Below are 21,565 nucleotides of genomic sequence, written 5' to 3' on the forward strand. Positions count from 1 at the left end.
GAGGGGTGCAGGATGAAGATAATTGGGCTGGGCTTCCAGTGCCACCATAGGGAGCTTGACTTTGTCCTGAAGTTAATTGGGAGCCTTGCAGTGTTCGGAGCAGGAGAGCCATGCGGTCAGGTGTGGGTTCCAGAGAGATCGCTGTGGTAATAGGTATGGAGAGTGGATGAAAGGAAGAGGAAAGAGAAGACAGATTGAAGTTGTTGCAGTGAGTTGAAGGTGGCGTGAACCAAGATAATGGCAAGGGGCAGGAGAAGGGGACAGACAGGAGGGAACTTTCTACAACAGAACAGCAGTGTTTATGGCAGAACAGTTTGAGGGAGAGAAGGTAAGGACAACTGGATTTGCTGTCTCTGGAACCCAGGAAAGGAGTCGGGGAAGGTCACCTTCTGGGTACCTGTCAGACATCCATTTGTTCAAGAGCCTTCTGTGCCAGCCCCCCCAGATGTGGGAGTAGATGAGATCCAGCATCATCCACGGGAACCTAGAGAGAGAGACAGACAGACAGACAGAGAGAGAGAGAAGAGAATATCGGATTAGGAATCTTTGGTTTTAAGTGATCCAAACAATTCAAACCAGGTGAGGGGGAGGGGGGAGGATTTAAAAGCTAACGGACACATTGAGAATGTAATGGCTCCTTTACCTTGGAGTTTTCTGAGTGTGTCAGCTTCAGGCACTGCTGGATCCAGGGTTCCTAATAATGTCTGTGTTGTCTCCCCACCAGCCCCTCAGTCAATTCTGCTGGTTTCTGCCTGTCTTTTCTTAAAGAAAGAAAAGGCCTCCTGGGCAGCCCCAGTAGCTTAGCGGTTTAGCGCCGCGGTCAGCCTGGGGTGCGATCCTGGAGACCCGGGATCAAGTCCCACATCAGACTTCCTACATCGAGCCTGCTTCTCCCTCTGCCTGTGTCTCTGTCTCTCTCTTTCTCTGTGTCTCTCATGAATAAATAAATAAAATCTTTAAAAAAAAATGAATGGGCCTCCTTCTCTCCCATGGCAGACAGGACTCCTCCAGTCCCAGGAAAGATGCCCACATGTTCACATTTTGTCAGCTCACACTTCAGAAGGAAAGGCCCTACTTGCTGTACCAAGGTTCAGTCCAAGGCTTGAGGGCAGAACTGAGGACACCAACATCTAAGAGTTGGACAGAACTTGAGAAGGGGACCAAGGAGTATGAGAGAGCTCCAGGGAGGAGAGAAGTTCTGCAAGGAGGGAACAGAGGCAAATTCTGGAAGGGGTGACAGGCTCCTACTGTTCTGGGCTCCACCCACCCACCCTCACCGGGGTGGAAGGGCCGTGGGCCCTAGTTCAGCCAATATAGGTGCTCCCTCCTCCTCCAGCAGAACCTGTTTCCTTAGCTGTGAAATGATGATTCCAACAGAACACCCACCCCAGAGGGTGACTGCGAGGTGTGAGTCAGATGGCTCTGGAAAATGCTTATCTCAGGATCTGGCACGTAGTAAGTGCTCAATAAATGCGAGCTATGTGTAGTGCTGGTGGAAGAAATAGTAGAAGTAATAGCACATGGATTCCTGCTGTCCTGATAGGACGGAAAATACAGCCAATAAATTCAGCACCACTGGGGTATCATTCATTCACTCATTCCTTCAACAGTCCTTAATTGAGCACCTGCTGTATAACAGTCCCTGTGCCAGACATGGCAAATGTCAAGAAGGCTAGAACACAAGAGCCTGAGGTAGTGCAGGATAGAGATGCGATGGCTGATAGTGATGACCTAAAGTGATAAGTGCCATAGGGACTGACTGGGCTATGGAGCCCAGAGAAACTCGGTCCTCTGGGGGTACCCAGGCAGCCCCCTAAGAAGTCAGAATTTGGGTGAAGACAAAAACAGCTGACCTTTCATGTGTGCCCACAGTGGGTCAGGTACTGGGTGTGCCACGCATATGAGGTAGGGACTATTGTCCCCCTTACATGGATGAGGGAATGGGGGCCCAGAGAGGATAGGCGGCTTGCTCAGAGTCACCATGCTTGTCAGTGGGGGCACCGGGGCTGGCCCAGGGGCCTGATCTCCCCCTGGCGGAGTTTAGCAGGTGAAGGAGAGAAGAGAGGATGGCAGGCAGAGGGAAAGTGTGATCCGGCCATTTGGGATGGGGTGAGGACTCCAGGATTCCAAAGATGGGACCTGTGACCTCCAGCAAGTCTGGTGCCTCCTGGAACCTAACTCTCCTTATCTGTAAAATGGGGATAAGAAAGGCTGTTATCTTCATCCTCGTTTCACAGATGAGGAAGCAGATTATTAGATCAAGGCCGTCTGGCTGCAGGGCCCCCACGCTGAGCCACAACACCGTAGTTCTGTTGGAGCAGATGAGATGTGAGAGTTCATTGCCAGCTGTCCTCTCTGTCTCAAGGATAGCCATGAAGAACCCCCCCCACCCCCAGGGAAGTGGGGAGCCTCCACAGGAGCAGCCCTCAGGGGGCCCTTGAAGGGAGTCCTGTGCTCTTACACAGAAATCCAATCTGTTAAAGCCCTTAGAGACAATGTCATTCATGCACTGGGGGACACTGCATATAACTTGCAAACAGAGAAACTGAGCCCAGAAAGAGGGAAGTGACTTGTCCAAGGCCACACAACCAGCTGGTGGTAGAGATCCATCAAGAATGCACGTTGCCTGACACCTGGTCCTGTGCTCTTTATTCCAAAATCTCCTCTCCTCTGCCTCCATGCCGGCGATCTCTGCCGGTGCTGATCATTTAGTATGGACCAGGCATTTCATCTGTCTTCACCTCTGGTCCTCTGAACGACCCTGGGAGGTATGATCCAGGGCAGCCATAATGTCTAGAAACATCCAGCGATAATACATGGTTCACTGATAGTGCATTACAAGACATGTAAAGTAATAATCCGTCCAGACTCTAACACCCTATAAAGGATCCAATCCTATCTTACAGAAGAGAGAACTGAGGCTAGAGATGTCACAAGTCTGGGAAACAACAACTCCAAAACCGGGGTGTCTCGTCCACACCCCGAGTTGCTGTCAGATAAGGGATAAGAGGACCTGCAGCTGGAGGCGCCGATCCCCAGTGACCAGGGCGGTAACAGTTCTTATAGTGGCTCAACGAAGAGTCCTTGAAGTCAGGCTGCCTGGTGCGAGTCTTGTTCTGCTGCTTCTTAATGCTGTACCCTCGGGCAAGCCCTGGGTCTTCTCTGAGCCTCAATTTCCTGGTCTGCAAAATGGGCCTGTTGATAATGTTGCCCGCCTCATCGGGTTGGTGGAGGGTTAAATTAGATGAGGCACACAGCAAGTGCAGTGGAAGCCTCGCCTCTTATTTGCTGGCACCCTGGGTGGCATTTGGTAGCCACGTTTTGTCTCGCCTATCATTAATGGTGCTTTTATGGCACATGCGTGTCCTGGAGCTGGCCACCTGGGCTGTGCCACAGGTTCGCTGTGCAATCTAAAGCTTAGGGGGAGATTAAAGGTCAGGCTCAGGGACACCTGCGGGGCTCAGTGGTTGAGCTGCTGCCTTTGGCCCAGGGTGTGATCCCGGGGTCCTGGGATTGAGTCCCACATCAGGCTCCCCGCAGGGAGCCTGTTTCTCCCTCTGCCTGTGTCTGCCTCTCTATGTCTCTCATGAATAAATAAGTAAAATCTTTTTTTTTTAATTAAAAAAAAAATAAAGGTCAGGCTCAAGAAGTTTAAGCCTCAGGTGGCTCACTTGCATGGCCTTGCCCGTCATTTTGTATTCATAATTTCATATTATTTTTCTTCAAGGGGTTCCCCAGTATGGTATAGACTATACTAACATCCTGCAGGATGTAGACCCACTCCTGCGTGTGCAACACACTTGGCCTCTCTTGTGCCTCAGTTTTCTCATCGGTTAAGTGGAAAGAGAGTTATCATGCTGATTAGATGCAGTAATAGGTGTAGGATGCTTTAAAAGCGACGGGCACATAGTCAATGCCCAATAGCTACTGGCTTCTCAAGTGAACCTCCAGTCAATATGCAAATGATAGTAAATGTGCTACAAGGGTTACATTGGCCACGTTATTTAATTCTGTTTCATTGTCACAGCAACCCTACCCATTTTACAGGTGAGAAAACGGAGGTTCAGAGAGGGGAGATCACAGAGCTTGGAAGCCATAGCAGATCTGATGCCAGAGCCATGCCTTGATACGTCCCTTTTTAGGAGGGGCCCCTGGCAGCTGGACCTGGAAGACTTAGGTCACACAGGCAGGCAGGCACTGGCCACTTGCAGGGAGTCCCTGCAAGGAAGAGGCCCCCCAGGTCCACCTAGGGCCTGGGCTCTGCTCTACCTAGGACCCGTGTCCCTCCTGCCTTCTAGAGCTTCCTCTTGAGCCCCTGCACCAGAGGCCCTGGCCCAGGTGGGGCGGGGGCCAACGGGTGACAATGACCGATTTAGAAAGTCAAGTTGCTTCTCAAACAAATAAGAAAGAAGAGGAAAGAAAGAAATGGCCTGCCCGCTTCCTGCCCCACTCTCTCTCCCAGCACCTGGGGCCCAGCTGCGAGCTTTTCACTGCTTGTTTGTTCATCCTGCCTCGAGGAGCTTCTTCTTAAAGCTCCAGGCCCCCTCCGCAGGGGTGGAGGGGGGGAATGATCGTGGAGCCAATGGAAATAAGCACCCTCTATGATTGCTGCATTGTCACTGTCTAGAGGATTGTTTTGGACAACAATACCAATAATCATAACAATCTGGGTTTCCTGCACTTGGCAGAGGGTGGTTATCGGCTTCGACTTGGGTGTGGTCGTCCTGGCTGTGATTTCTGAGGTGTGAAGGCCTAGGCAGGTCATTATATGTCTCTGAGCCTCAGTTTCCTTGCCTGCAAAGTGGGGCTGGGGGTACAGTGAGGGCTGGAGGAGGAAAGCATGAGCATGTAACACTCAGTGCACGGCCGGGTGGCAGCTACTCAATCGGTCACTAAAGCCAGGGTCACCCAGGAGCACAATTTTAAGAGCCTCCCCGGATGTGGTGAGAGAGTTCAGTGGAATGGGAGGTAGAATGATAACGCCGGGTATGTTCTAGTCTCTGTTGTAAGAGCTTTTTGTACAATCACTCATTCTATCCTTCTCACACCACATGAAGGAGATACGGCCGTCCCTATTTTACAAATGAGGAACAGAAGACACAGAAAAGTGACCAGCCCCGGGTCACTACATCCAGTGCTGAGCCAGATTGATCCCAGCAAAACCAGTGCTCTTAGCTGCATGCACGGCCCTCGGGCTGCACAGGGTCAGCTTTGCTGTGTCACCATGGACAAGCCATCTCCTTCTCGGACTCAGTTCTTGATCTGCAAGCTGAGCAGCCTGTGATGCCTGCCTACAAGACCCTATATGGTCCTAAGGGAGAGTCATGGTCAGAGTTAGTGACCATGCAGAGAAAAACATCGAATGAACACACGGGGTTGGGGGGGAGAACATACCAGGGGCTCTGGAAGTCCATGGCTGTCACTCCTGCAATTATTAGTTTCAGAGTCACAGGCGAGAGCCAGCCTAGAGGATGCGGAGGGCCCTGCCCAGCTCTGAAAATCTAAATCCTGTGGTTGCAGCTGGGGAGTGACTCCAGGAGGCACCTGGTGAGAGGTGGCTCCACCCGTTGGGGCTAAATAAATCCCTGAGGCTGCCACCATGCAATCAGCGAGTCACCTGCCTTAATTAATGGCAATGTCACCAACCCTACTTCTCTGAGTCCATCCCATCCCCCAGGAGCTGTGTGGCCCTGGAGAGATTGCTCAACCTCTCTGAGATAAAGGACACGACCTTGCAGAGTTTTGATGGATTAGAGGTAATGTAGACAAAGGGCTCAAATGTAGCTACGTGCCTGCCACGTAGCTGAGAAGAGGTGATAAGAACCTGAGGCCCCAGGCCAATCTGTGTCCCATTCCTGGCTGTGCCACTTCCTGTTGTGTGCCCTTGGGCAAATTACTTGGACTTTCTGAGCCTGAACTCGGATTAGCACAGCACCTGACATACTGTAGTTGTTTACCTAAAGATTGTGGTTGGCTGTGACCATTTTTTTGCACTTTATAAGGATGTCCAGAGGCCCTGAAAGATCCTGGGGGTGTAACGTTCTCTACAGCACTGGGTTTCTCTATTTCCCCCCTAGGACCCCTCTCTGCCCTTCTCCATCCTGTTCTGTGCCCTGATAGGTGAATTCTGTGGGTGACGTCAATGGCCTCCTTTGCCCTTTGGCTTCTGGTCGGGTGGGGCAGGAGGGCAGAGGGTGTATAGTAATTTCCCCAGTCCCTTCTCGCAGGGTTGCCATGGCTTGGCCATGTCCCTCTCCCAAGGGCTCTGGCTCCTGTCAGGCAGCCCCATGCAAATCTCTGACCCCAGGTCTGGGTAACTTCTCTCTCTCCATCCTTCAGGCGATAGGTGGTAACAGCTTCCCAGTGTTGCCAGCCCTAGGATACCGCACCATCCCGCCTGGTTTCCCTGAATCCTGACCATGATTTGTTAATAGTCTCTTGATTACAGTCTCTTCAAACTACTCAACTTGAGCGCACCATCTGTTTCCTGCCAAGGCTCCGATCATGGTTTTGGCGTGACATGTAGCCTGTTGAATTCATCAAGGACTCCAGGTAGGGTAGAATGATGAAAGTTCACACTGCTTTCACATACACATATTTACCCACTTGGTTAACATTTGCAGAGTATCTGTTGCTTGCCAGGCTCTGTACAGGGAGCTGGGGACAGAAATGACCAAGATAGAGCTCCTGACCCCAAGGAGCTCATGGACTAGTTGGGGAGACAGACACCTAAACAGACAACCACAATATTTGCTAAAAGCCATTACAGGAGCATGTACAAACCCTGAGGCACAGCAGAGGAGAAACCATCACACTCTGGGGGAGGCTTGGGAAGCCTGTGTAGCAGAGGGACTTTTGAGTAACAGCAATAAAAGATTGTTAGTAATATATTTTGTTTAACCCAATATTTCAAAATATTATCAATGTGTAATATCATCAATTAAAAGTGAGCTAAAAATTCTTAAGGATTTTTACATTTTTTTCCCCAAGTCTTCAAAATCCGGTGTGTATTTGACACCTTAGGGCACATCTCCATTCAGCCGGGCCCCATTTCAAGGGCTCAGGAGCTGCAGGTGGCTGGCTTTGAGCAGCATCTCACTGAGCAGCATTGATCAAGGTCTGTTGATTTTCACAACAGATCATAACAGATCTGCGAGCCAAATGGTGCTGTTTCTCCCACTTTACAGATGAGGAGACAGAGACTCAAGAGTTAGATCACTTGCCCGAGGTCACACTCCCTGATGGGGCATGTTTTGAACCCACATCTCTGTAGCTCCAAAGCCTGTCTCTGCCTGCTGCCCTGCTCTGCCTCTTAGCCAATCCCTACTCCCTAGAGTGAAGCAGCTGATGAGGGCTGAGAAGTTAAATCTTCAACTGAGGTCCTCTGACCTCCAATCCTGTAATGTTTCTACATTAGTTGATTCTATGGGGCAGATTAGGGGAAGGCAACGAGCCCTCAAAATGGATTCTGACTCCTGTTCGTCTAGGGTCCCTGAGATGGCCTGAGGATAGGGTGGCCAAAGAGAACCAGTGACTGATGGTAAATTGTAAAATTCTCCTTTGTGGGGAGCTGTGAACAGGCCGCACCGGTTGGGAGGTGCTAATGGGCAGCTTACCCTGGCTCTCATGTGCTGAGAGTCCCAGGAGGATACTTAGACCCATGTCCATGCTTTGGAGGAGGAACCAGAGCCCTGGTATAATGGCTGGAAGGTAGGGGAGTGCCCTGGGCCCTGGCGAGTCCAAGTATGTGTCTGGTGCCTGCAGGGATGTGCGTGATACTGAAAATCATGATCAGTAGCTAAGTATTCACTTACCTCTTTCATCAATTGTCCACCTGCCTATAGAATCATCCGTCCATCCTACCAGCCATCCATACCCTGTCCACCTGTCCACTCCTCCAGCATCCATCTCTTGATTCCCTCATTCTTTCCTCCACTCACTCATTTCCCCCCCATCCTGTCATCTACCCGGTCCTATGCTGGACACTCAGTGCGCACCAATGGGTAAGAAAGTCTCAGATCTTCCTTCAAATCCAGTGAGATAGACAGATACTTTGTCTAAGCGAGGGAGGTCAGTGTGGTGATGGAGGGTTCTAGGAGGTACAGTGGGAGCTCCAAGCAGAAGCTGCCCAGGTGTCCCAGAGTGTCAGGGAAGGCTTCCCGAGGAAAGAACACCCGAGCTGGTCTTGAAAGAAGAACAGGGGCTGTGAAGCCAGAAGAAGGCAGCCTGGCTGATGAGTTGGCCAGTGATGTGGGCTGGCCAGTGACACAATAGAACCTGCAAAAGAAGCTGGTGGGAGGAAATGAAGGAAGACTAGCCCCCTACCAGGATCTTAGCCCAGGGTTTCCAGAGTGGCTTAAAAATGGTGACAACTCGGGACGCCTGGGTGGCTCAGTGGTTGAGCATCTGCCTTCTGCTCAGGGTGTGATCCAGGGTCCAGGGATCGAGTCCCACATCAGGTTCCCTGCAAGGAGCCTGCTTCTCCCTCTATGTCTCTGCCTCTCTCTCTGTGTGTCTCTCATTAATAAATAAATAAAATCTTAAAAAAAAAATGGTGACAACTCAGGAGTACCTAGCTGGCTCAATCAGTGGAGCATTTGACTCTTGGTCTCAGGTTGTAAGTTTGAGGCCCAGGTTGAGTGTAGAGTTTACTTAAATTAAGAAAGAAGAAAGAAAGAAAGAAAGAAAGAAAGAAAGAAAGAAAGAAGAAAGGAAGAAAGAAAGAAAGAAAGAAGAAAGAAAGAAAGAAAGAAAGAAAGAAAGAAAGAAAGAAAGAAAGAAAGAAAGAAAGAAAGAAAGAAAGAAAGAAAGAAAGAAAGAAAGAAGGAAAGAAAGAAGAAAGAAAGAGGGCAGCCTGGGTGGCTCAGCTGTTTAGCGCCGCCTTTAGCCCAGGGCCTGATCCTGGAGACTAGGGATCGAGTCCCACATCAGGCTCCCTGCATGGAGCCTGCTTCTCCCTCTGCCTGTGTCTCTGCCTCCCTCTCTCTTTGTGTCTCTCATGAATAAATAAATAAATAAAATACTAAAAAGAAAGAAGGGAGGGAAGGAAGGATGGAAGGGAGGGAAAGAGAAAAAAGAAATGGTGACACTCAGAAGACCACACCAGCCTTCCTTGGCCTTCCTTCACTTAGCACAGCACAAGGTCTGAGATTTCGACCTGGAGAGCATTGGGGTTAGTCCTGCTGTTTTGAGTCAGAGAAACTGAGGCTTCAAGAGGAAAAAAGACATGCCAAATCACAGAGCCAAGGGTGAGGCTGCAAGCTCAGGTCTCTAACTCCCATGCTGTGTTCTTGCCACTAGGCTCTAGGCCCCACTCCCCCATACTCAGCAACCAAACACTTGCAACCTCTCAGTGCCTGGCATGGTGCCGGGCCTGAAGCAGGGGACCTTCCCTGTTGCCACTGCACTCCAGCCCTGTTCCCACAAACAATCAGATTGGTAGAGCTTACTCATGCTCTATCCATCGTCCCATGTAATTCCCACAACAGTCCCAGATGACTGGCATTACTATTCCCTTTTACAGAAGAGGTGGCTCAGAGAGGGGAAGGGGTTTGCCCAGAGTCACACAGCTCAAACGCAGCGGAGCCAGCATCCTGACCCCCCCTGCCCTGTACCTGATCCGAGCCACCAGGTGACACCTCACATAGCCTTGAATGTTCTGGCCCCAGACTGACACTTGCCGTGGACATCAGGGGCTGTGAACAGTTCAGCAGGGACAGGGACGGGGGGAAGGACCCTGAGAAGGAACCCCCCCGAGATTGTTTTCACCTGGAACCTGCTCTACCCCGCCCAGCAATGGAAAATGTGTGTCAGAGGAAGCTGCTGGTTGGGGATGGGGTAGGTGTGCGTGGGTGACAGCATTTGGAGGGGCACCACGGGGGGGGGGCAGGATGTGCTGGGGCTGGGGGGCAAGATCGGGGTGCTGGAGCAGGGTGCAGGTTCAGCCCCCTGCCCTCTGCCTTTTTTTTCCTCTCTAGTTCTCACTTTCTTTCTCATGCTCTCAGAACTAGTAGTGCAACTTTCACTTCTAGGCAGACGGGCAGACTGTATTATGAAAGCTGTCCCCACGCTCTACCTCCCAGATGTCCTTTGTCAATTCTCTGCTCAATAGTTCATTCAACAAGCATTTATTGAGCACCTGCTGTGTGCTCAGAGGCAGGGATGCAGGGTGGTCCCTTCCCTGGAGCAGTGCATATCTGATGGAGACAGAGATATGATGAGACAGGTACAATACCTGGGAGACACAATCCAGTGACCGGGGTGGGGGCAGCGGGCAGAGAGGCCTCCTGGAAGACGGTACACCATGCGTAAGGGAGGCAAGAGTAACTGCTCTTCCTTTCCATCCTCAACTCTGTGAGATAGGGGCAGCTGTCATTCCTATTTTACAGGTGAGAAGATTGAGGCATTGGGATAAAAATTTAACCAAGGTGTCACTGCTAGACTCTAGGAAATGGGGGAGCCAGGATTCAAAACCAGGCAGCTGTTCTTCACCCCAAAGAAAAGGATGAGGGAACAGGTGTTGGGGGTAGTAAGAGGGAGGGTCCCCCCAAGGAGATGGTGTATTGGCTCCGATAGCAGAGGGCAAAGTGCTGGGGAGCATTCAGGCCCCAGGCAAGGAGTTCCCCCCAAGCATCACCCAGGCACTGGGGAGCTGTGGACAAGTTTTGAACAAGTTTTGTCTGTCCTAGAAAAGGTACCCCCTTTAAAGTGATCAGTGTGGGCAATGGACAAAAGTTAAATGTGATTTTTCTTCAATGTGTTATTGGTTTCCTAGGGCTACTGTAACAAGGCACCACAAAGCCAGGGTGAAGGTAACAGATACTTTCTCTCTCTCTCTTCTGGAGGTTAGAGGATTGAAAACAAGCTGTCATCGGGGTCATGTTGTCTAAGACTCTGGGTAGAGTCCTTTCTTGCCTCTACCTAGCTTCTCGCGGTAGGCATCGATCCTTGGCACCTCTTGGTCTTCAGCAGCGTCACTCCCGTCTCTGCCTCTGTCAACAATGGTATTCCCCTTGCTGCAGCTCTCTTCTTAGAAGGACAGCGGTCCTATTGGACAAAAGGACAACTCTGCTCCAATATGACCTCATCCTAACTAATTATATCTGCAACAACCTTATTCCCAAATAAGGTCCCATCCTGAGGTCCTGGGAGTCAGGACCTCAACTTATCTTTTGGGGGGACATAATTCCACCCATAACAGATGTCATTAAAGTGCTTGTCATATAGATAAATCTCACACCCGAAAAAAACCCTATGTACCACTCATGTCACAGTTTGAGATTCAGAAGATCTGGTTTCAGCATATCTGTCCCCCACACTAATACTTTGCCCTAGTGAGTCCTAAATAAATGTTTGAGAAATACTTGGCTTGTGGTCCTCTAGGGCTCTCAGGTCTGTCCTTAATGATTTAGAGAAATAGACTAAAAGTCCCCAGAGAACAGTCAAGCTGCCCCCTGTCCCAGATTCCTGGCAGGCAGCTGTTCCACTGACCTGGGCACCCCCTTCTCCGCCTTCCTGGGCACCAGCTTGGGGAAATAGCCAGTCATGAGAAGGATGGAGAGGAGAGGCCTCAGCTCCCTTCCTCTCCGGGTGAAGCAAACCCACTGTTCCCAGTCCTCTCGCTTGCTTCCCTACCCAAACAAGCTCAGACTATTCCATTCAGACAAATGTCCATGCATTACCCTTGTTTCCCTGACCTGGTTCAGGTCTTTCCTTTTACCACTGAGACTATTGCTCCAGTCTTCAAACTAATTTCTCTCATCCTAAACATGAATTCAATGACGTCTCTCATTGCTCTAAAACCTTCAATGGCTCCCTATCGCTCTCAGAAAAAAGTCTGGATTCCTTAGCTTACCATTTCTGGCCTTGGGCATGTTGGTCCCCAGGTAGCTATTGAGGCTTATTCTTCACTCTTTCCCTAGATGTGCACTATCCTACAGGCAGGGGAGGTTCCAGAATTTTTCTGTGAGGGCTTGTCTCCAAGTTGTCTTCATAAGCAGGGACACCTGAGCATGGCAGTGCTTTCCTGTTGTCTGCATCTCTCCTTGGCATACACTGTCCCCTCTATGGAATAATCTCCTTAAATCCCAATTTTCAACATGAGACTCAAAGGACATCCTCACCCTGATCACATAAGCAAAAGGACCTCTCCTGGTCCACAGACAGAGCATTTTGGTTGAACTTCCTCAGGAAGTTTATCCTAGTCCACCTTGTGCTGACCAAAAGATACAGCTCCCTTCCCTTAGAGCTGGGTTCCAGCCCCAGGCTTGTGGCTGAATGGCAGGAAGGCCAGGTGAGAAAAGTGCCAGAATAGAGAGACCTGGCTGCTAATTCACTTTGTCAGTCTTGCAGCATGACCGTGGACAAATCACTTTTCTTCCATGGGCCTCAGATTCTTCTCTGCAGAATGGGGTGTGGGGGGAGAGATCCAAGCAGGGTGAAAGCATGAGCTAAGTTTCTCCCTCCACCCCAGGTCTGGTCTGACCTCGGTTCTATGAACAGGAGCTTTGGGGTGGGGGTGGGGGTCCTTTATTTGTATTAATTTACATATATTTGCATCTGTGCTATTAGAGGCACTGAGTACATTTCATTCATAGAAAGAACTGATGTCATCTAACTGATGTCCAGGGACGGAAAAAACCCACTGGCTCATGGTTCCCTCCAACTCTTAGCAGTCAGAGGTCTTTAGTAATTAATCCTCCTGTCCCTCTCTTTCTTTCTTTCTTTCTTTCTTTCTTTCTTTCTTTCTTTCTTTCTTTCTTTCTTTCTCTCTTTCTTTCTCTCTCTCTTTCTCTCTCTTTCTTTCTTTCTTTCTTTCTTTCTTTCTTTCTTTCTTTCTTTCTTTCTTTTAAAGATTTATTTATTTATAATAGACTTAGAGAGAGAGAGAGAGGCAGAGACACAGGAGGAGGGACAAGCAGGCTCCATGCTGGCAGCCTGACGCGGGACTCGATCCCGGGACTCCAGGATTGCGCTCTGGGCCAAAGGCAGGCGCCAAACCACTGAGCCACCCAGGGATCCCCCCTCCCCCCATCCCTCCCTTTAAAGAGGACTAACTGAGGCTCAGAAAGGGAACATGAGGAGGCCAGTGTCACACAGCAAGTGAAGAGCACCAGGCTTCCTCTGGGCTTCCCACTGTCCGCTGGGGGATTGCACTGCGCACCTTGGTTCTCCCTCCACTCCATGCAGAGGTGTGGGGAGGCTTGATTTTCTCTGTAGGCCCTTCTCTACGCCCCAGAATAACAAAGCCTGCTGGCTTGACAGCCTCCGTAACCACCACAGGAAACCAAATTGTAGTAGAAAGTCAGATGTGAGTGGAAAATCCTCTCCGAGATGTGAGATCGTTGCTTTCACCTGTTCTAAAAATAACCAGGTTTATTAGAGATTGATAGATGACAAGATAACCCACAGTTATTCCTCTGGGGCTGGGGAGAGAAGAGAGTGCTGTCTGTTGAACAAAGGGGAGTTGGGGGGCGCTGCGGGGATTGCTGGACCTGACTCAGTGTTAGTAGGGCGGTGGGCAGGTGCTCCTCAGGCCTGCAGGAACCCTAGGAGCAAGAGACAGTGGGTGCTGCCTTCAAGGGTCCCAGTCCAAGAAGTCCAGAGACCATGACATAAGTCGACAAAGTAACTGCCGACTGGGAGAAGGGATCCAAGGGAAATAAGCGGTGCTGAGATGAGGAGGCTGGGGGATAGTCAGGGAGGCCTCCGGAAGGAGGGGGCACTGCGGCCAGGACTGGACAGTGAGAAGGATGGCGGGAGGGCATCTCCAGGAGAGATACCAGCAGGTACGAACCCTGGAGGTAGGAAGCAGCTTGGTGGTTCTGGAAGTGCTGGGCAGGGAGGACGGGGTGTGGACTTGCAGGAGGTGGCAGGCCTCTGCTGGCTTTGGGGGCTGCAGGCTTATGGATTTGATTCCAGGTCAGCGGGAAGCTACTGAAGCAAAGTTTTCAGCAGTGGCATCAGGAGATGTGATTTGCCTCTTCAGAAGCTTGTACTTGGGGCTCCTGGCTCGCTCAATAGGTAGAGCATGTGACTCTGGATCTCGGGGTTGTAAGTTTGAGTCCCACATTGAGCATAGAGATTACTTTAAAAAGTGAAGAAGAAGAAGAAGAAGAAGAAGAAGAAGAAGAAGAAGAAGAAGAAGAAGAAGAAGAAGAAAAGAGAAAAGAAAAAAAAAGAAAAGAAAAGAAAAGAAAAGAAAAGAAAAGAAAAGAAAAAGAAAAGAAAAGAAAAAGAAGATGCAGCAGCAGCTTGCTCTTGCCTGTTGTGTGGATAACAAGGGGAGGGTCAAGCAGCACGGAGACCAGCCAGGCAGTGGAAATGGCATTGAGCAGGAGTGCCAGGGGGGCTAGGCTCAGATGGGGAGAGAACTCAAAGTATATTTTGGAAAGAAACTTCATAGGAGCTGCAGATGGACTGGAACGAGGGTGGGAAGAGGGTGGAGAGGAAGAAGGTACTAGAAGGGACACCCAGGTTTCTGGCCTGAGCACCTGGTGAGTGGCAGTGTCATTTCCTGAGGTGGGGAAACGTGCGGGGCGGTAGGGGCAGGTGTGGCAATCCAGTTGGGGGCATGGGAGGTTTGAGAAGTTTGCAGGTTGCCAGGGATGCTGCTGGAAGGCAGCTCCCGAGGCCCCCACAGTCTCAGGCCATCTGTTGGTCCTTCCATTGTTCATGAAGTCTGATCAGTGAGCTCCAGGGCACCAGAGACCAGCTCTGCTTTGTTTTATAGCCTCAGCAGCTAGGAAGGTGCCTGGCTCGTAGTAGGTGCTCAGCAAAAATTGGTGGATGCATGAAGCTAGATCACCAGCTGAAAGAAGGCTCACAGACATGGTGGCTACTTCATAAATATCGAAGGAAGTCTCGGACTCCTCTTCTCTCACTCCCATATCCGGTCAGTTAATGGTTCCTGCAGATTTATCTTTCTCAAGCCAGCCCCCTACCCTATCCCTACCACCACAGCCCTAGTCCAGACCCCTCAGCATTTAGCTGTTTCCTGCTGGCTGTGAGCACGTACTGTGTCCCAGGCACTGTACCGGGCTCTCTAGGAGGATGACTGTCACTTAGCCTTTAAAACTACACCAAGGGACACCTGGGTGGCTCAGCAGTTGAGTGCCTGCCTCCAGCTCAGAGCATGATCCTAGACTCCCAGGGTCCAGTCCCGCATCAGGTTCCCTGCAGGGAGCCTGCTTCTCTCTTTGCCTGTGTCTCTGCCTCTCTCTCTCTGTGTCTCTCATGAATAAATAGATAAAATCTTTTAAAAAATAAAAAAATAAAACGACATTGAGAGGAACACCTGGGTGGCTTAGCGATTGAATGTCTGCCTTTGGCTCAGGGTGTGATCCCGGGTGCAGGGATCAAGTCCCACATCAGGTTCCCTGCAAGAGGCCTGCTTCTCTCTGCCTGTGTCTCTGCCTCTCTCTCTCTCATGAATAAAGAAAATCTTAAAAATAAAATAAAATAAAATAAAATAAAATAAAATAAAATAAAATAAAATAAAATGACACCAAGGGGCAGGAAACCTCTCCTCCCTTTTACTACTCACAGCGCTACGACATCAGCCTCCTGCGTGATCTCCCTGTCCTCAGGCCCACCGTCCCCCGCCCTCCAAATCCATCCTCCACGCTTCAGCCAAGGTGGTTGGCAAAACTCCAAACCTGTCCCTTCACAGCTTACAACCCTCTCGTGATCTGCAGGATCGTGACCCAACAGCTTAACGGGGTGGCTGGCGGGACCCGAGTTCCGAGTCTGCCTCTTGTGCCTCTTGTGCCTCGTCTGGATCTTCACTTGCATCCCCTGGAGCACCCAGCACCGTCTCTCACCTGCATACCTTTGCTCACTCCCCTGCCCTCTGCCAGGAGGGTCCTTCCTGTTGCTGGTTTGCTCACATTCACCACCTAAGGCTCCGCTCTTCTTCCCATCTTCTTGGACTTCCCTCCCGGCTAGGTTGGAGGTCCCTTAGGCCACCTACTCCCCACTCTGTGTTGACTCAGCAGCACCTGCAGTAATAACGACCTTTTTTTTTTTAAGTGATAGTTTGTTTTTTAATTAAGGTATGGGTCTTTAAAAAAAAACGTGGGGAGATCCCTGGGTGGCTCAGCGGTTTAGTGCCTGCCTTCGGCCCAGGGCGTGATCCTGGAGTCCCGGGATCGAGTCCCACATCGGGCTCCCTGCATGGAGCCTGCTTCTCCCTCTGCCTGTGTCTCAGCCTCTCTCTCTGTGTCTCTCATGAATAAATAAATGAAATCTTAAAAAAAAAAAGATTAAAAAAATAAAAAATAAATTAAAAAATAAAATTAATTAATTAATTAATTAATTAAGGTGTAGGATTATTTCCAACTCATCAGGTCTGGTGGTTCCTTAGTCACGACTGAACAAGAAACCCCGGGCAGCATTTCCTGACAGTCCAGGGTGAGAGCGGTGGTCAGCGGTTCTGCTCTTTCCTGAGTTAGCTTTGATCTGAAATGAGTCACACGGTCCAGAGACCACGTGTATGTGAGTAGAATGGGGCCGAAGGGTCTTCATCCCTTGCCAATCCTGCACAATACCGAGGGGAAGAAGGTCCCAGTGGTTTATTCTCACCCAGTGCATTCTGTTCCCGGTCCTCCCTCTCTCTTGGGGCTCAAGGCTCCCTCTCTTCTTGCTCCCACCCAGCCAGGGGTGAGGGCACTGGTGTCCAGCTGAGGGTTCTCCTTCCACTAGGCAGGGGCCTGCACCTGCAGGGCCAGCCCGGGGACAGCCCGTGGGACAGCGCGGGGTGGATCAGCTGGTGCCCTGGCGGCGGGCTCAGCGCCCCGAGCTCCCACGGCCACGGTTCCACATCTCGCAGCCCGGTAAGACCGTGTGGCTACCACTCTCCTCTCGAAGCTCTGGCATCTCAGGGTTCGGGACTGGCTCCAGCTTCATGCAAATGGCAGTTGGCTGGACTGCAGGTGCATGACCCCACGCTGTCCCAGGACAGACAGACATAGCCAGCCATGGAGACCTGGTGCCCAAGCAGGTGTCTGCTGGGCATCAGCTGCCTGCGGGCTTGGCTACTGCAGTTCCAGCTCAGACACCAGACTCCTGTTATTCCGGGCAAAATGCAGACTCTATACTAATAGTAGCTTTTATTTATTGAGGCATAGTACGTAACACATGCTATACTGAGTGCTTTACAAGTATCAAATAATTTAATCCTGACAACAGTGTTAGGAGGTGCGTAATTATTGGTCCTCATCTTACATATTTAGGAAATTGAGGCATAGAGAGGTTAAGTGACTTGCCGACAGCCACACAGCAGGGAAATGACAGACCTGGGATACAGACCAAGCAGGCTGGCTCCAGAGCCACAGTCAGCTGGTGCACTCAAAGGCTTCAACCAGACACGAGATGCACGTCTGTTTGCTTGTCTGTCCCCATCGAGAGAACAAGAACTGAGTCTTGTTGCTCCTTATCTTCAACACTGCCACAGCAGCTGGCACACAGTAGGTGCTCCATCAAGCCTCCCTTACCAGGATCCAGTTTGTAACCTCCTACTTTGGATAAGAGAACCCAGGGGAGAAAATGTTTTTCATATTATGGCATTTTACAACTATCTGTCCTACGAGATCACATTCGTTGTCACATTACTGCTGGGCGTAGATTATTAGACCCACCTGTCAAATGAGGGAACTGAGACCCAAGGAGACTTAGAAATTTGTCTAAGTCTCAGTGAAGGGTTGGCAGAGATGGACCATAAACCCAGGTCTCCTGACTCCAAGGCCCGTGCTCATTCTGCGCATCAGAAATGAGGCCAGGGAAGATGTTGCTGAACCCAAACCCAGTCCAAGGGGCATGGGGGGCCCTGCTGAGTCAGGGGTCATTAATCACTCCCTCTCCCAGCAAGGGGGAGCTTTTGGGGACAGAGGCTTGCTTCCCTCCGTCTCAGCCCTCAGGTCTAACACCTCTTTGGGGCAGGAAACTCTTCCTTGTCACAAAGCTCTGCCCCCCCTCCCCCAGCCTCCCCGTCGCCCTAGGCCACTCCCCTCCTTGTCCCCCTCGAGGGTCTTGGTAAAAGCATCCGCTTGTCAGTGTAAATCTGCAGGGTTCAGACCAGCAGCTGGAGATGGATGGGCAGGAAGCAGTAACAATGGATGAAAGACCCTCTGTGCCCAGGTGGGTGGGGGAGGGAGAGGCAGGAAACAGAAGCCTCTCTCCTATGCAGGCCTGGAGCTGCTGGCTGCCGGGAGGCCTGGGATGCCAGAACCTGCGGGGTTTATTTGGATTCCCCAAGGATCCAAGCTGGGAGCCCTTCGCAAACATCAGACCAGCCCATCTCCATGGGGTGCCAGGTCCAGGATGTGTGTGACAAGAATGTCCCTTTCAAGCAGCTCTGTTTGTCCCTAGGGCCTAGCACAGGGCTGGCTACACAGTAGGGGCTCTTCTGTTGAATGAAGAAATTAATCTGGCACTACTAATAACTAAGGAATTGCAGTGTTTTGTGTTTTTTTTTTAAAGTCATCTCTACATCCGTCGTCGGGCTCACACTTACAACTCCAAGATCAAGGAGTTGTATGGCCTTCCGATGGAGCCCACCAGGAGCCCCTGATTTTTAAAAAAAAAAATACAGAAAACATCCACAATTATCCCTTTCCTCTTCACAATTTTTGCACATACTGTTTTTTCGACCTGCCATGCTATTCCCTCTGCTTTTTTGCAAGGTCAGCACCTTCTCATCCTCTAGTTGGCAGCTCCCAAAGCTTTTGGGGAGGCTTGCTTCGGCCTCCTCCCCTTTAAGGTAACACCATTCCCTTGCCCCTCTAACCCAGCACCCTGTTGACTTCCTTGATAGCACTCATCACAATAAAACATCTTCACATTTCTTATGTATCCTTATTTTTGTGTTCCCTGTGTCTCTCACCAGAGCATAAGCTCCAAAAGAACCTCTCGTTCCTTGTCCTGTCCCTAAGGGACAGGTATTTAGAAGCTGCCCTATAAATAGTTGTTAAATAGGTCAAGAGATGAACAACTGAGTCCTGTAATGATGTCATTCACACCCTGTGCTCTGCATTCTGCTTCCTCAAAGAGAACAGAAGCAGTCTTGCTCCTGCATGAGGATTTGAGGATTGTAGAGCTCCTCTTAGCCCATGGTGAGCGGCTAGTTCAACAATCATGATGATCACAGATCACGTTAGGACTTGGCTTTCCCTGCAATCCTTTTTGGTTTCATCAAAATCTAGGTGTGCACAGTCGGGGGAGGCTGTACGTGGGAATGTCCACTGTTCGTCCAGCACGCTGCAGTAGACACTGGGGTGGCCAGGGCTGGTTCCTTTAAACATATCCATTTCAAAGATGGGAAGACCAAGGCCCAGAAATGCCAAGGTCAAACACACCAGTCCAAAGTTTTACCAGCAGAGAGCTCAGTAGACCTGCAGATTCATTGAGCCTGAAGACAGTCACTCAAATATCTATTGAGCACCTCTTACGTGTCTGGCACTGTGGTGGAAGCTGGGGCACGGCAACTAAAGGCTTAGAGATCCAAGAAATTATGTAAAAGGCCCAGCCTACCCGACACAGAGCCGCTTCAATGACTTCGAAAGCCAGTCCCTGCTTAGCCAGGCGTGAGAGCGGGGGCATGAGTCAGGGAGAGGAGCTCCAAAGTCCTGGGAGGCAGAGGGAGGGAGAGAGGATCTGGGGCTGGACAAGGAGACTGAAGTGGAGGACAGTGTTGACGCTAAGAAGCCAGCTTTGCTGGAGGCAGTCACCTCACCTGCTGTTGGGTTGGACTGGTGCCCGGACATTCGGTGCCTTCAAGTGGAGTGGTTTGTGCCATCTCAACAGTGTGGGACCCAGTCAACAGAGAAGGCCAAAGACCATGCATTCACCCAGGAAACTCCCATGGAGCGCCTGCTGTATGCCACAGCCCCCGCTGAGCCCTGGAGTCACCAGGGTGAGGGAGTCGCAGTCCCATCTCTAAGAGTCCTCAGTACTGGTGAGGACACGCAGACATGCAGACAGACCTTCAGAGACCCGAGATCAGGCCACCTCAAGGCAGCTCAGACCAGCAAGGAAATCCTCTGGCAGTGCCTCCCAACCTCCTCTTCTGGGACCGTTAAGAACATCATCAGGCCAGGCAGACCCGTACGCAGTCTCAGTGACACCTCTAGGTCAACATGTGACCATAAGCAAGCGACTTAACACCCCCCAACTTCAGTTTCCCCATCTGTACGATGGGGATCGTAACAGTACCTGCTTAGGCGGCACTGTGAGATTTTGATGAAGTAAGCCGCGAACGCTCTTGGCCTTCGGGTGCCGAAGAAACGGTGAGCACCCCAGTGGCCTGTGGCCTGCTGCGGCCTACAGTCACCACCATCCAGTCCCACTGGCTCTTGTCTTGGCTGGAGTCAGGCAGTCATGCAACAAACACAGGTGGGGCACTGGTTCTGTGCTCGGCCCGGTGCCTGGCGGGGGCGGGGGGGGGAACAAAAATAAGTAAGACTCAGCCCCCACCCAGGCGTTGTTCACATCCAGGGAGAAGCAGATAGAGCAACAAATATACTTGTTACAGGGGTAACAAAACGCGGCCCATGTTATTACAGATCTAGTCTAGGCACGGTAGACCGTTCTCCGAGGCGGCCTCATTTGCACCTCGCAAAGGTCCTTTACAAGGTACACATGGTATCCCGATTTCACGGATGAGCAAACTGAGGCTCAGAGAGGCAAATCCACCTGCCAAGGGTCATAGAGACTATGTCTGTCTGTCTCTAGAACCTATGCTCTGTCTTCACAAAAGCAAATCTTGTTTCTCCAAAGTCTTGTGCAAAGGCTGGCTCACTCAGTCAGTGAGCACTTATTGCACCCCTGCTGCATGCCAAGTCTGGACCTAGGTATAGCAGGAGGGGAGCTGAACCGGGCATGGCCCCTGCCCCCACTTCTAGCTGGGGCTCTGGAACACCCATGAGGGACCTTTGGGCACTAGTCTAGGCTTCCCCTCATTAAAGTGCCCAGAGGGCTGCCGGGAAAGGCCCAGGGAGGGAGGCTGTGACAGCTTTAGGCCCCCGGGGCCACCAGGCCTGGCTCTGACTCACCACCCACACCTGGCGCTGGCCTCAGGCAGCCACGCTGCTGGAAATAGACCTGGGGCGGAGAGAGCAGGAGCAGGGGAGGGCAGGGCGGGGGTGGGCAGGGAGGTGGCACCTGCAAGCGTGGCTGCCATTCCCACCCTCCCCACCAGGAAGCAGAGAAACGTCATCCAACAGAAGCCACCGGAACTGAGCCGGGCTGGGAAGGCTCCTGAGGGCTGAAGACCCCTTCCTACCTGGGAGGCTGCCCCGAAACAGTGAGAGTTGCAATAAAAATAGTGGCGATGCCTCACTTCCCACAACTCTCGGTGGTTCTCGAGCACTTGCTGTGTGCCCGGCTGGCCTCAGTAAATGCTTTGCATGTATTGGTGATCTCACTGAACTCCCACGGCTCCCCGGGAGCTTGTACTGTGATTAAGCCTGTTCTGCTGATGAGGAACTTGAGGTGCAGAGAACCACAGTATGTTGCCTAAGACAACACGGCCCTTGCATTAGGCGTCTTACCACTGCTCAGCTTCAGCCCA

General features: G+C 51.1%; 1 long non-coding RNA gene across 1 annotated transcript; it reads right to left on the bottom strand.

Annotated features, from left to right (window-relative positions):
* Positions 1-397: 397 nt before the first annotated feature.
* On the bottom strand, positions 398-21,394 carry LOC111093588. Its single transcript, XR_005356026.1, has 5 exons — positions 21,278-21,394; positions 20,209-20,420; positions 10,921-11,046; positions 10,235-10,377; positions 398-484 (listed from the first exon to the last, which is right to left on the bottom strand). It is a non-coding gene; the product is annotated as an uncharacterized LOC111093588 (long non-coding RNA).
* Between the last annotated feature and the right edge of the window lie 171 nt (positions 21,395-21,565).

The sequence above is a fragment of the Canis lupus genome, chromosome 2 (genome assembly GCF_011100685.1).
Source record: "Canis lupus familiaris isolate Mischka breed German Shepherd chromosome 2, alternate assembly UU_Cfam_GSD_1.0, whole genome shotgun sequence".
Lineage (NCBI taxonomy): Eukaryota > Metazoa > Chordata > Mammalia > Carnivora > Canidae > Canis > Canis lupus.